The sequence below is a fragment of the Silene latifolia genome, chromosome Y, assembly GCF_048544455.1.
Source record: "Silene latifolia isolate original U9 population chromosome Y, ASM4854445v1, whole genome shotgun sequence".
Classification (NCBI taxonomy): Eukaryota; Viridiplantae; Streptophyta; class Magnoliopsida; order Caryophyllales; family Caryophyllaceae; genus Silene; species Silene latifolia.
Window position 1 is genome coordinate 390,065,138 of NC_133538.1, and position 14,603 is coordinate 390,079,740.

The 14,603-nt window shown below is 38.8% G+C and overlaps 1 non-coding gene across 1 annotated transcript; it reads right to left on the reverse strand.

Annotated features, from left to right (window-relative positions):
- Positions 1–8,848: 8,848 nt before the first annotated feature.
- LOC141636657 (small nucleolar RNA R71) lies at positions 8,849–8,954 on the reverse strand. The gene has a single exon (XR_012541257.1). It is a non-coding gene; the product is annotated as a small nucleolar RNA R71 (small nucleolar RNA).
- Between the last annotated feature and the right edge of the window lie 5,649 nt (positions 8,955–14,603).

Below are 14,603 nucleotides of genomic sequence, written 5' to 3' on the forward strand. Positions count from 1 at the left end.
CTAAGGGACCTTCAAGCTAGTAAGCTGCCTCTTGGCACATTTTTTGTTAAGGTATGCAGCGATTTTCTATACTTACGCCTACTACTGCTTTAACTCTTTTTCTGATATGCACAGTTTTTATGTTGGAAATTAATGTTCTCAGTATCTCAATTTTATGCGAATTCTCTATACTTACGCCCAATACAAGAAGTAATTGCTTAATATTTATTAATAACTCTAAAAAAAAAAGATAAGTTTCAGAAATTTGCACAAAATAGTAAGCATAACAAAGAGCGAAATTTTTTCATTGAAAGCGGAATCAAAGGAAATTTCTGAGTTTCTATGGGTCAAATGGATTAGTAGTGTATATAGTAGAGGGCAGAATTGGGAGCAGCATAAGCCTAAAGATGACTCTTCCTGGAACTGGAAAATAATTTGTAAGGCTAAGGAGACGTTAAAAGATGGATTCTACAATGGCAGAGGGAAAAAACTATGAAACGCAACTGGGACAGACAAGTTTAGAGCACCTGGAATATCCCTAAACATTCAATCATTACTTGGTTGATTATGCATAAGGCAATGAATGTCAAAGAAAAGTTGTTCAGGATTTGTAACTTCTATATTTGTGAACTGGATGAAGAAACCCATGAACACATTTTTTTTTCAATTATACTTACAGCAGAATTATTCTTTGGATGATTGAGACTTGGTGTAAATTGCAGATTTTCTAAAGTGATGCACTTCAGGGAAGGGGAGTAAACAAAGGCTCGAAGTTGAGAAGGAAAGCTTACTTTCTTATTGTTACTTTCTGCTATTATGGTATATGGCAGCAGAAGAACAAAAGCAGCATAATGATGCAGGTGGATAGTCCAGGAATGATTGTCAAAGAGATCGTCAACTTTGTGCAGACTATACTCAAAGCAAAGTTTAGCATCCAGTTCACAATACTGATGCTAAATGGTAGAACATTTTGGATAAATAGAGCTGGCTAGTTGGCTCTATTAGTATAGCTATATTTGATGTTTTCAGTCGAATATTAGCTAGCATAACAAGAAAAGGAAAAAAAATAGAAACTTTAAGAAAAAAGTTCAAGCAGAGTTCATCTTAAAGAACAAACATTAATGCGCGATTAAATAAATCCATGCGGATTTGGCCTAAAGCCGACAATATCATACTAATATGAGAGAGTGGTAAAAGCGGCAGTCCCAAGTCCCAAGAAACTAACACATAATTAAAGAAATAAGAATGTTTTTACCATAACTTCAGCAAAAAGTTACTGTAAACAGTATAAATTGCACTCTGTATACTATTACAGTATTACTAATGATTAGATTAACAAAAATTGAGATGAACCCATTTGAATTAACCACAATTTAAGAAAACCCAGATGATAAGTATGATCAAAAGTAATGAAAAACTCACCAGTTCATCATTGCTCTGCATCAAAAGTACACTATTTTCTTGAATAAAAAGCATAAAAATAGAGATTTTTTGTTAAATAAACAAAAAAAAAAGAAGCAAGTGAAGATAATATAGATAATAAAGTAGTTAAAATAGATCTGGTGTGTAAAAGTAAAGAGAAGCTGAAAATGAAATGAGTTGGGTGGAAGTGGTTGTACTTGTTACTCCGCCATTGACAGAAACTAGTATTTAATGAAATAGAAAATGGACATGTTGCTTTTTTCAGTGCTTACCTTGTCTATTACAATTTTCCTTCTACCCTAAGCTATATAACTTGTGTCAGACTCAGAGCTGCTCTCCAAAATATTAATCTGTAAACACCAACTCACTCACAGCTCTCCAAAACATTAATCTGTTTAGACCAGTCTAACAGTCTATCAAACCAAAGCCAAAAGAAAATCAAATGAGCTCAATTCCCTGGAACTATTATCTGTATCAGTCACCACATCATATAAAAAACTCTGCAATCACATAATTGTTGAAATTTTGAAGAAGAAAAACAAAAACAGTAAGAAAAATGTTCAAGTTTTGCTTCGAATCCATCGTGCTATGAATAAGACTGAAGGATTCACAAAGAGTGGTGAGTCTCTTACCACAGAAGATATGCAAAACTTATGTACCGTAGGCCCAGTTCCCACCTGCAAACAAGCACAAAACCGCTAAGGATAACATGACAAACACAATTTTTAAATCAAATAAGTGAATAATATGATCATACAAACATGTGAATAAACTCTTTTTCATGATCTCCTACAGAGATAGGTGATCACCAAACAAGCATGCTACACAAATTAAGACTATCAAGTGTGCACACATCAATACACTGGCAGTACACATCGGACTATTGGATTTAATTGCTCACATTGTCAAACTGTAATGGGGATTAGAAAAGATCACATCTAACACAACAAAAGTATGGCACTCGCTTTAGTAGAAACTTTCAAGACAATATCCAGTTATCGACACCAATAAAAAGTATATACTATTGCCATTATCCAACTGTCTTCATAAGCATCTAAAACCCTTTGCGTGTTGCATTATAAACCGAAGTAATAACTGACATAATTTCTCCATATATGGGTATTTGGGTGAAAACGTCAACTAGGGCAATTATGAGTTTCAATTATGAACCCGACTAACTGTGTTCAACAATAAAGCTTTATGGTACTCGAATATATAATATCGTAATCTGAGTTTCAATTATGAACCCGACTAACTGTATTCGACAACATCGTTCTTAATATGAAACAACAATGAACAATACACAAAGAAAACAACGATGAGCAATACAAAGACCTGTGATGATGATAAAACAATTGAAAACAATAACAAATTGATTAATTACGTACCTATTCAGCTGATGACGATGATCATCAATGAGAATCGCGATTCAATCTGATAAGCAATTGTGATAGCTGATGAATATACGACAACCCAATAGTAAATGAATTTAATTAATTGATTGATTACGAGAATTGAGGGAGAATAGTAGGTCTGCAATTGAATTAGGGTTTGAACTGAATTTTTTGGGGGAGAAATTGATCGAGGAGATGGATGGTTAATTAGGGATTTAGGAAGTTCATATTTTTTTGGGGAAAAACAATTGTACGGCGGGGAAGGTGAAACAGCGCGAGAATGAATTTTTTGGTTTAGTTTTAGCGGTTTTTTTATTAAAATTATTATTAAATTACTAAAATGGTCTATGAGTGGGAAAAATGGGTCGACGCCTTTAAAAGCGTCGACCATAAAGCGTCGGGAACGCAAGGGATTTGTTGTAGTGAATCATTATTCATCTTTTTAATTTCGGTCTCGTTTTGTTATGCTTGATTATTTTGGTGTTAAAAACTTAAAATCAATCAATTACAAAAAGGAATAAATTTAATTTCTAATGTGTTAACTTAACTTTGCAAATTGCAAATGACATCTAGTGACTGACGGCCCAAGTAAATGAATCGATGAAAATGGCCCAATTGAGCAAGTAAATGAGTCGATGAAAATGGCCCAGTTGAAATATGTAGCCCATTTGAAATCACATACGTAACACAATTTTTAAACTAGGTAATAATGGGCCTCGTGACCGACGGCCCAAGTCAGTTAGTTGATTAATAGAATGACCACAAATTGTTATATAAGACCTATATTTTGATTGCGCTTTTCCTTTATTAGGGCCAGTCCTAATGCTCGGCTTTTTAACATACAAACATACTCAATGAATAATAATGGTCCAAGTGAATAATAGCCAGTTCTACCATCTTAAATTGCATCATGAATTGTAGCAGCATAAGATCTTGGTGTGGTGTTGCGTTTGGTACTCGCTTGCCCGTGTTCTACTCATGTGCCGGAGTTTTTTTGGCTTAAATTTAGTCATCAAACATCGGCAAATTACGGTTATTTTTTTTTTATTGAAGAACGTAAGATAGTAATTAAAATAAAAAAATACAGGACTCGTGATGAGTTCAAAAGGAAAATGGCAAGTTGATAATCATAGCTCCATTATAAAATAGAAACCAACCTTTTAATCCTTACAAATTACTATATAAACCATATTTAACCTAACTAAAAACCAAGAAATTAAAGTTGATCAAGCTCCAATTCAATTTTCCGGATTTCAATCACCCCTTGTTCACGATTAGTTCTCACTTCATGTGTAAGAGCTTTCATATTTTCCTGCACATCCTACATCCCTCTACTTATTACCCGCTGCCTTATCTCCCCCGCTCGGTCGATTAGATCGACCAACTGAGTGTCAATCTCTCGCAACCGAGCGAGTTTGTTTTTGCGATCGATCATGTATTGTACTAATAAAGGAATGAAATGTCTAATCATCTGAAATTCATACGAGTTAATTAAATTAAAAATAAAACCTTATGGAAAAAGAAAATTGGATAACAACCATTCATATCCCATCGCCAATATGGACAAAAACCGTTTATATTCAATTAAAAATTGATTATCATTGATGAGTTATTAAATTGATTGTCACATACATGCAAAAATCGTTTACGGTTTCAAACTTATACAAACAATTTCATTTAAAAGAAAGAATGGTTAAATACCTTCATGAAATGAGTAGTAAAAAAGAAAGAATGGTTAAATACTTTGATGAATGAATTAGTAACAAGAGTTGTGAACAAGGTTGGACTCCTCCTTACAAGTATATATGAGATCTAGGGTTTGCATTGTAAATGGAGTTTTTTCTTTGTAGATGAATGTAAAATAGTGTCATTTCCCTTTTATAATGGGGAGAAAGACATTTAATTTTTGTTTCTAATTAGTCATGATGTGTTGAATGCATGTCAATTGGAAGTCAAATCAACTACATGCATACATACCAAATTTCTGCCGTTTTGTTTCTTGCTTACACGGCACACACAATCAAATCAAATCAATTGTAATTCTCTTTGTTTTGTGTTTAGTCAAATCAAAATAATTTATACAGAGTACTTAATAGGAGTAATTTAATATACAAATTGAAACCTAAAATCAATCCACATTTTTAACTATTAATAGATATTCATATGTTATATCCAAACCAAATAAAATTGATGAAAATAAAACCGATTGAAATGGAAAATATTAAAACCCCACATTTAATATTTATATACTTAATTAACTGATATCATTCATGCCCACTAAATTACATAGAATTTAAACGAGAAAGAGCGGCTCTTAGGGAGGCATTCTCTTTCATGATTTTGATCCTCTTCTCTTTTGCTAGTTTGAGGTCTCGTAAAGCAGATGCAATATCTGCCTGCATCTTCTCCAACTCCGGCATAAAGCCATGATTGTTGGCCGCCTTGAGTGGGATCTGAACATTAACAAGGAAGAGGTTGTTCTTCCTCTCGATTTCCTCTAAGCGATTTATGAAACATTTGTTGTACTCGATTGTTATCAATGTTAAAGTAATGTTCCGATCCATTATTTTGAAGGAAGTTTTAAGTTTAGGTTTTAAAGGTTTAGGGATTGGAAATACTGAAAGAAAAATCAAATTAGATAATGGGTTGGGTAAGAGCTATGGTTAGTATTTACTGAATATATGTAGTATATATATAAATAACAAGTGTGAGTCGTGTCGTTTCATATGCCACAAGAGTTTTTTTAATTAATAAATTAAAATTAATGTTTTTCTGTTTAGGAAGTTGATTTAAAATTAATATGTTTATAGGAAATGACAAAGTGTCCTTTAATCTTCCGATACAATGAATTGTATTTTAATAAATATTACGTAATTAATATAATTTTGAGTATTATTTGTTTAAGAAGTTATTTTTTAAATATTGTTTGAAAGTGATTATTTTATTTATCATACTATGTACTTTATTTAAAACCGATATTAATTTGAATGTTAACTCAAAATTAAAATGACGTCATATAGTTAACATCCAAATTCGAACAAAATATAAAAAGGGTAGAAGAGAAAACCCAACAATGCTAGTACTAAATTGAAGTAATATTAAGATAAACTTAAATACGAAAAGTACAACATAATAGTATTATTAAAATAAAACATGCATAGATATTAATTGGAAATTAAATACATAAATATATTAATAGGGACTTCTATTAATCCTTACTAATTTAAGGATTTTAAATCCTTTAGATCCTCCTCAAATTCTTTCCTAAGGTCGATGCATTTTCCATAAGAGACAAACAAGGATTGTATGAGATCATCCGCTTCCTTTTCAATCTCCTTAACGCCCTTTACATAACAATAGTTGCGATTTTCAATCGCACTAACAATCATCTTCATTGTTCTCAACTCTTGTTCAAGTACTGTTTGAATGTATTTTTCCAAATTGGCGATCAATCCCGTTGACATACCACTTAGGTTTGCCATTTCAAAACATTTGTATTTTTAGTGAGAAGACAGAGAGAACTATTGTTCTTGTAAATGGTTTTCTTTAGAATGATTAATGTATGTTAATTCCCGAATATTTATAATTGAATTTGTGACCTTTGGTGAACCGTGCCGTGAATGATACACTTGCAAACAATTGCCACTTGCATTTTTTTTTTGGATAAAATGGTTCAATAAATTATCAAAAGTGGTGATTGCCACTTGCATTTACCTTGCAAACAATTGCCACTTGCATATAATAGCCCATTTGTGGAATAGAAAAAAAATGAATGATACACCTAAAAATGGAAATAGATAACAATTCACCGGGACGGAGGGAGTATAAAAGAGGTAGAAGAAGAGAAAACCCAACAATGTTACCTGATACGTGCATTTTGTATGTCTTTTTAGCCTATTTTAGCACGTATTTCTATGTACTTTCGTACTGTTTATATTGCATTTTGCCCTCGAATTGGCTACTTTGGTTCGTCTTGACTATTTTGCAGGAATGAACGTAAAAGTTGTAGAATCGTACCATTTTCGTCCTTTTTGCATGCATTTTGAGGAGACGGGATTTTTCAGAGTGAGAGCTTGCATTGGGATGCGTGAAGGAACGAACTACGAGGCAGTCGGTCACGAGTTTGAGCTAATTTGAAAGAAGAATACTCGATCGAGCTGTTTTATCACTCGATCGAGTGGTTTCTATGGCATTGGTTGGTCGATCGAGTAATATTTTACTCGATCAAGAAGTGCTGAAAAATGAGGTTACTTGATCGAGTAAAAATTCTACTCGATCGAGTAGATTATCGGGAGAACTACTCGATCGAGTGATTTTAGACTACTCGATCGAGTGGTTTGGCTGTCGTGGGCTTTAATTAGCCCGTGAACTTGTTTTAGTTGATGGACTTAATAGTTTTTCTATTTAAGCGCATAATAACTAGGTTATTAGGATCTATCTATTCTATCTAAGTTTTTATCTATTATTCATCTTTCACTCAAAAGACTGGGCTTCTCTTTTCCCTTCACTGTAACTTTGTTTTCGGGGTTATTTAGCTCGGATTTGTTTGTTCTTTACGCCGGATTCTTGCGATTTTAATCTCTTTCTCCCTTCTTAATATTAATCTTTCATTTGTTCATCTTAATTCCTTTGTTCCTCCTTAATTAATTTCTTCCCTAATTAGTTTATGCATTTTTATTCCAATTTCATTATGTCATTTATTAGTTATTTCAATATTGTTATTATCGACAGTATTAATAGCATGAGTAGCTACTCTGTTTCATGTTAGGATTAGGGAATCTACGGTAGAAATGTGACGATGTAATGAATAGTTTAGATGAATTATTTATGAGACTCTGTCACCATAGCAATATAACTATATTTACTGACTTAGTTGAGTACACGCTTCTGAGTCACCTTTTTAATCTGGTTAAATTTAATACTGGATCGGAAGATTGGACTAAATAGACCTGCTATGAACAGTAGACTACCCTGACGAGGAAGAAAGTTAAGTTAGTGGGAGTCTAGGGTAGAAAGTGGACCGGAAGGACCTTTCCATATCCGTCACGCAGTAATTTATCTAAGTTGTTTACAGTTGAGTCACTGGACTACCGTAGTGAATCGAAATCCTGACATGCCCCTTCTCTATTGATAGTTTATTTCTATTTTTTGCCTTAATTGCTCTTTCCTTGCTTCTCTTCGTTTTGCACTTTTAGTTTAGAAATCAAATTACAACCCCCCCCCCCCCCCCCCTTACATTTGTGACCAAATAGACGGGCTCTTATATATATCTTGCCTCCCTGAGGAGATCGACCTGACTTCCCTAGCTATATATTTAGTTAGTTAGTTATTTTTATAGGTATACGACCGCCCTGTCAAATTTTGGCGTCGTTACCGGGGAGGCAATTGCCCTATCTGTCTTTATTTCGTTTATTTTATCCGTCTCAGGGAATTTTTATTCCTTGAGACAGTTCTTATTTATTTTCTTTCAGTGTTGTGTATGCCCAGGTCAGACAGGTATGAGTTAGTTTCAGCTGATTCTGAGCAAGAGAGACTGTTCAGGCATAGACTCCGTCTGCAAAGAGAATCACGAAAGGAAGACTTGAGTACTTTCGAACCAGAGCTTCAGCATTTCCTTTTTATAGAGAATTCGTCTTTTGAAGAAGACACTTTCAGTTTTGTAAACCAACCAGTAAAGATGCCGAACATTTCTAGTCATTCGGAGCCTAAAGCTTCATCAATTCCAAAGGGTTTCAATATCCAGACTGAGGATGGGAATTCATTTGACATCCGTCCGTCCTATATCAATCTGGTGGAGAGAAATCTCTTTAGAGGTGTGGCAGGTGAAGACCCGAGGAAGCATATGGAGGTCCTTACAGACTACTGTTCTACTATCCCCGCCACAAAGGGGGTAACTCAAGACAAGATTAAGGAGGTTCTGTTTCCTTTTTCTTTGACTGACTCAGCCAGGGAGTGGCTGACTGATTTGTACTGCACGGCCGCGGGTGTCACAGACTGGGAGACCCTTGCTCTTGTTTTTTATAAGAGATATTTCCCTCCGCAGCGCACTAATCAGCTGAGGGCCAAGATCACAAGCTTCAAACAGGCACCGGATGAAACTTTCTATGAAGCTTGGTGCCGTTTCAAGAGATTGGTGAGGTCTATTCCTCGCCATGGTTTTGATCCGTGGTTCCTGTCAAATCAGTTCTACAATGGGCTATACGATGATCACAGAGCCATACTTGATGCATCATATAACGGAAGATTTCAAAAGAACACTGATGATGATAAGGGATGGGCTCTTATTGAAGAGATGGCGACCCATTGTGCTGAGTATGGAAACCCGAGGGATGGTATTAGAACAGTTCATGCAGTCGATAAGCAAGTTGTGGCTCAGCTGGAAGCCATGAATGCTAGGTTTGATAAGTTGAAGTTACATTCTGCTGGGGAGCCTCAGACGGTCCATTTGCTTTCTAGAGGGGAGACTGTCACATGTGAGAGGTGTGGGAGCAACGACGGTCACACTGCTGTTGGCTGTCTTACGGAGAAGGAACAGGTCCTTGCTTTTCAACAATACAGGCAAGGAGGGGGTTCCTACTATAATAACCAAGGGGCAGTCCATCCCAATTTAAGGTGAACAAGTCAAAATGTGCTCAATCTTACCCATCCTCCACATCAGCAGCCGCCATATGTCCCTTTTCATAAGGCTCAACAAGGCTTTCAGAAGCCTCCTTCCTTTCCTACACCTAATCAATGTGCATCATCTTCTGGTGGGGTAAGTGAGCTAGGTGAGTTGAAGACGATGTTGCGCTTTGACAAAGCGTTGGCGAAAGTGATCAACAAAAAGATGTATCTATCAAGGCACTTGAAACTCAAGTTGCCCTGTTAGCCGCGAACCAGTCCACAAGGAAACCGGGACATTTACCGTCACAAGCCGATAAGAATCCATATAAGACGGTGAATTTAATTTATTTGAGGAGCGGTTATTCATATGAAGGACCGAAATCAGACCTGGGGAAGGTAATTACTGCTGATGAACAGTGTTCTGTCGAAGAAAAAGAGCTGACGACAAAGAAAGTACTCGATCGACTAATTTTTGGGGGTCGATCGAGTGAAAGTGCTGAAGAAAGGACTCGATCGAGTAAAATTTCTACTCGATCGAGTAAAATTTCTACTCGATCGAGTGAACAGGAAAAAGATTTTACTCAATCGAATGAAATTTTGGGTCGATCGAGTGATTTTGTTGAAGAACATGCTCGATCGAATGGTATTTCTGGTCGATCGAGTAATGCTGATAAAGAACAGCTCGATCGAGAGCCTGCTAGCGCTCGATCGAGTGAAATGTCGCCTGAAAGACCTCGTTCGAGAGGAAACAATCGTTCGAAGGATTTAGAGCTTGATCCGGCTGATACATTGGACGAGAGGAACAAAGGGCTCGAGATACCCATCATGGTGCCCTTCCCGAGGCGTTTGCAGAGTACTAAAGCTAATCAACAATTTGGCAAATTTGCCGAACTCCTGAAAAGCTTGCAAGTTACTGTGCCATTCGCCGAATTGCTGACACAGGTACCCTCTTACCTTAAATTTATGAAAGAAATTTTATCGCGTAACAGGCACATTAACGACCATGAGACGGTAGCTTTGACCGAGGTAGGGAAGACCCTAGTTCAGAATAATTTACCTCCCAAACAGTCAGACCCGGGTAGTTTTTCGATTCCGTGTCATATTGGTACCCATTTGATTGATAACGCGCTATGCGATCTTGGCACTAGTGTGAGTGTCTTACCGCTATCTCTGGCTAAGAGACTTGGTTTGACCAAGTTTAATTGCACAAATATGACTGTTCAGATGGCCGACCGTAGCATATCATGGCCACTAGGTGTCATAGAAGACATACCTATTAAGATCGGGAGGTTGTTTATTCCCGTTGACTTCGTTGTACTTGACATACCCGAAGATGCCCATACCCCTATTATTTTAGGGAGGCCATTTTTATTCACTGCCCGTGCAGTAATAGACGTCGGGGGCAAGACATTGACTTCTCAGGTTGGGGACGAGAAATTAATTTTCCATCAGTCTAAGTCCCGAAGGGCTCCCACGCATGCTCAGCCTTGCAATGCCCTCTCTTTTATTGACCCTCCTATTGACACTCCAAACGAGAATTTGGAGTATTGTGCTGCTATTGTGACCCCTCCGCCTCAGGTTGAGAGCAAAAAGGAGGAAAGTTCGTCTGTTTTCCTTGCTGCAGGTACAGATGAAAATAATGCAGGAGCTGTCAAAGGGTATTGTGCAATTAATGTCAGTCAAAGTGGGAGTGACGATGTTAAAGCCGGTGAGAACGGAGTAAGGATGAGAAAAGTTCGCGCGTATGTGGACGTCAATTATTCTCCTCCTAATGATTCAAATGCAAGTTCGTGGAAATTAAAGAGGGCAATTAATGTTGCTGAGATGACGTCCTCCAGTCAGAAGCCCTCCGAGGGGCTACTGAATTGCTTCGAGAAGTGAGCGGGGAAATGCCCCGTGTAACAAATTGTATAAACAATTTTTAAAATTTCCGTTGAATTTTATTTATTGCTTTTAATTAGGATAATTATAATTTAGACAATTTTTAGCGTAGATTAGAGACTATAGACTGTTACTTTTCGTATTTGGTATTTTGGGATATTTTTGCGAGTGTTTTTATGCAGGTTTGGGGAATTATACGCAAATTCAAAGGAATAATAGCAAATTCAAGAGCCTACACGAGGAAAAGAGCTCAATCGAGTACTTTTTGTACTCGATCGAGTGGATTCTGTTCGATCGAATGATCCCATTTTACTCGATCGACTAAAGCTAAAATGGGGAGTTCTCGATCGAGTAACTTTTTACTCGATCGAGTAGATGAATACAAGAAGTCCTCGATCGAGCTGTTCTAAACCACTCGATCGAGTGAAATTGGAAATTATACGCAGGGAGTTTCTTTAACTTCCTTCTTTTTCTTGTTAATTCATTACTTTTTCTTTTTTTCGTCTCCCTTCCTTATTTGCGATCAAAAAAACACCCAAAACCTCCATTTTTTTTGCCCATTTGCCAAATCCACCACCTACATTTTGTTTACTGCAAATTAATCGTCATTAGCCCTCTGTTTTCCCTTTGATTCACGCTAATTTACACGGTCAATAGAGGATTCTAGGGTTTCGCGGTTTTTCTATCAAAAATCACCATTGTTGCTTGTTGATTGTCGATTAATTGCCATTTGTAGGTTCCTTAGCATCAAGTAAGTAATTCCTACACTTCTTTGCATTATAATTTCATTAATTTGGCCTTTTATGAAGTTAAGTAGGAATTAGGTTTCGAAATTCCTTATTTGGTCGAATTTTTCGATTTTAGTTGTAATTCTTTGCCAATTTATCTTGCTTGATGATCAATTCCCATTCCTCATTGATTTTTACATGGTTCATTCGAATTTTTTGGAGAAATTGGTGATTAGGGATTATCTTAGTCGAATTTTCGACTGTCATTGGGCCTGTACTGCTGGCTATGCTTAATTTGCCTCAATTGTTGCTTAATTTGCTACCTTTGATGCCTGCTACCCTTCCCCTATCACTGTTTACCTGCTATCATTCGAAGTTTTTGAGGAAATTTGGGAATTTTTTGGGCTGTTAGTCGAGTTTTTCGACTGTCTTTGGGAATTTTCACGCTGTTTTCATGTTGTTTTCTTATCAAATTCCCCTGCCCAATTTGTATAGGATGGATTCTAGCTCTATGCCTTCTACGAGCTCCGCTTCTAGTCCATCATTGTCTCTGTCTGGGACGGTAGTCCCTGCTGTTACTACCGTCTCCGCACCCGCCGCACCTCTCGTTTTTCTCGGTTTCGCCGCATGTCTTGTGTTCTACGCTTGCTAGCCCTGTTTCAGCTACCACCTCGATCCACAAACACTACTACTCACTAGACTCGCTGCTAGCCTTTCTTCTTCAGTGGCGGTCACAGCTGCAGCCACAGCCTCTACTTCAGCCACGGTGAGCACACCTGTGGCGGACTCACCCGCAGTTTTAGCTGCTTTACGGGCGGCTCTAGTTCCTCGTACTGTCAGTGGACGGTCTTCTACTTCAGGTTCTAGAGGTCGTGGCCGGGGTCGCGGTCATGCTCGTGCTACGCCAGCTCCTAGTACTCTTGCTACTCCTTCTGCCACGGTCACTGTTCGAGGGGACGACTCTCTTGACTCACACCCTCGGTTCCCTCAGGTAATTTTTGTAAATGGTATTCATCGTGAGTGATTTTATAACTTAGTTGAATATGAGTTTCTCCCTACCTGATTCTTAGACCGTCCGACACTTCAGAGGCTCGGCTTCTACGAGCCAGTTTGTGAGCTTTTACGGGGCACGGGGATGGCCGGACTCATCACTATGAGTGGCCACACTTTCAGGGAGCTGAGCCTTGAGTTCTTCAGCTTCTTCACCTTCTCCTCAGGGGCACACGACGTTGTCCCTACTAGTCTTTCTGTGTCCTTCCGGTTGTATAACCGGACCTTTTCTATGACACATGAGGAGTTTGGTACCCGACTCGGCCTTTCCTTTACGGGCACTACTGTTGCCCCTAGGAAGGTCATTAGTCTTCTTTGGCGGGCTTTGGCACAGACCCCTTTTCACTAGCGAAAGCTCGCTCAGGTCCACTTACCCCCCGCCCGTTACTTTCTTAGACTGATGGGGAGCACTATTTTTGGCCGAAAGGAGCCAAACAACATCAACAACAACGAGCTCTCCATCTTAGACGGTTACCTGAACATTGACGGCGAGGGTCCCTTTACCCTCAACATCGCTTACTTGACCGCCAGGTACTTCCAGGCTCAGGGAGAGAAGCTCATGGGCACTATTGTCTGCGGTGGCATAGCCACCTTTCTTGCCCGTTCTCTCCTCACCGTCTTGCCTCGTGACTTACCTTACATAGACGGTGATAGGTATCTGAGCCTAGCTACCATGCACTCTCAGACTTGGCTGACCACAGACTACCGGACATGGAAGATAGATGGTTCCTTCTCCGTCGACCTTTGCCCACTGTTGCATGGGGCGCACGACCACCACCTCTACCTCAGTACCACCTCCAGGTCCGCCCACCTACTACTTTACCCGCCGCTAAGAAGCAGCGTAGACTTGAGACCGGAGAGGGACCCGCACCTTCCACGGGTGGCCAGACTGCCACGGCCACACCTACCCCGATCCCTACTCCTACTCCTACTCCTGCGCCGCCGACTGACATTACATGCACACGCCCAAATCCTACAAAGCTAATTTTGTACCTCCACCACCCTTTGAGGCGTCCTCGGTCATGGACCAAGGGCGCCGTGACGGTTTGTTAGTTGAGATTGCACAGAGACAGGCTCGTATGGAGCGGGACATAGCTTTGACTTTGTTCCCTCTATACGAGTATCACATGCGGCGACCCCGTCCGATCCCAGAGGTTTGGCCACACCCTTCCTTTTACCGGTACCCAACTGAGGGGTACCCGGAGTCTGCTAGTGAGGAGGAGGAGGACGAGGACCCGGCGGCGACGGCGGCGGAGAGAGCTCGAGCTGAGCAGAGGAGGAGGAGAGAGCAGGAGGTAGATCCAGACTTCACGGTGACATTGGAGGACGTGCGTGATAGTGACGAGGAGGCTGACGAGTAGCTGCTGGTCTACTCACTTCCCCAGTTTTCTGGCTGGTTTGGGGAAGTTCGTGTTTTGTATGTTTATTCTCGCTCTTTTATTTATTTTATCTCCTTTTTATTTTATTGTTTTTCATTCTTTATTGGTTGTATATTCCCGTTCCCCTATATATATCTGCTGCTGTATGCTGGAGGACAACGAGGGCG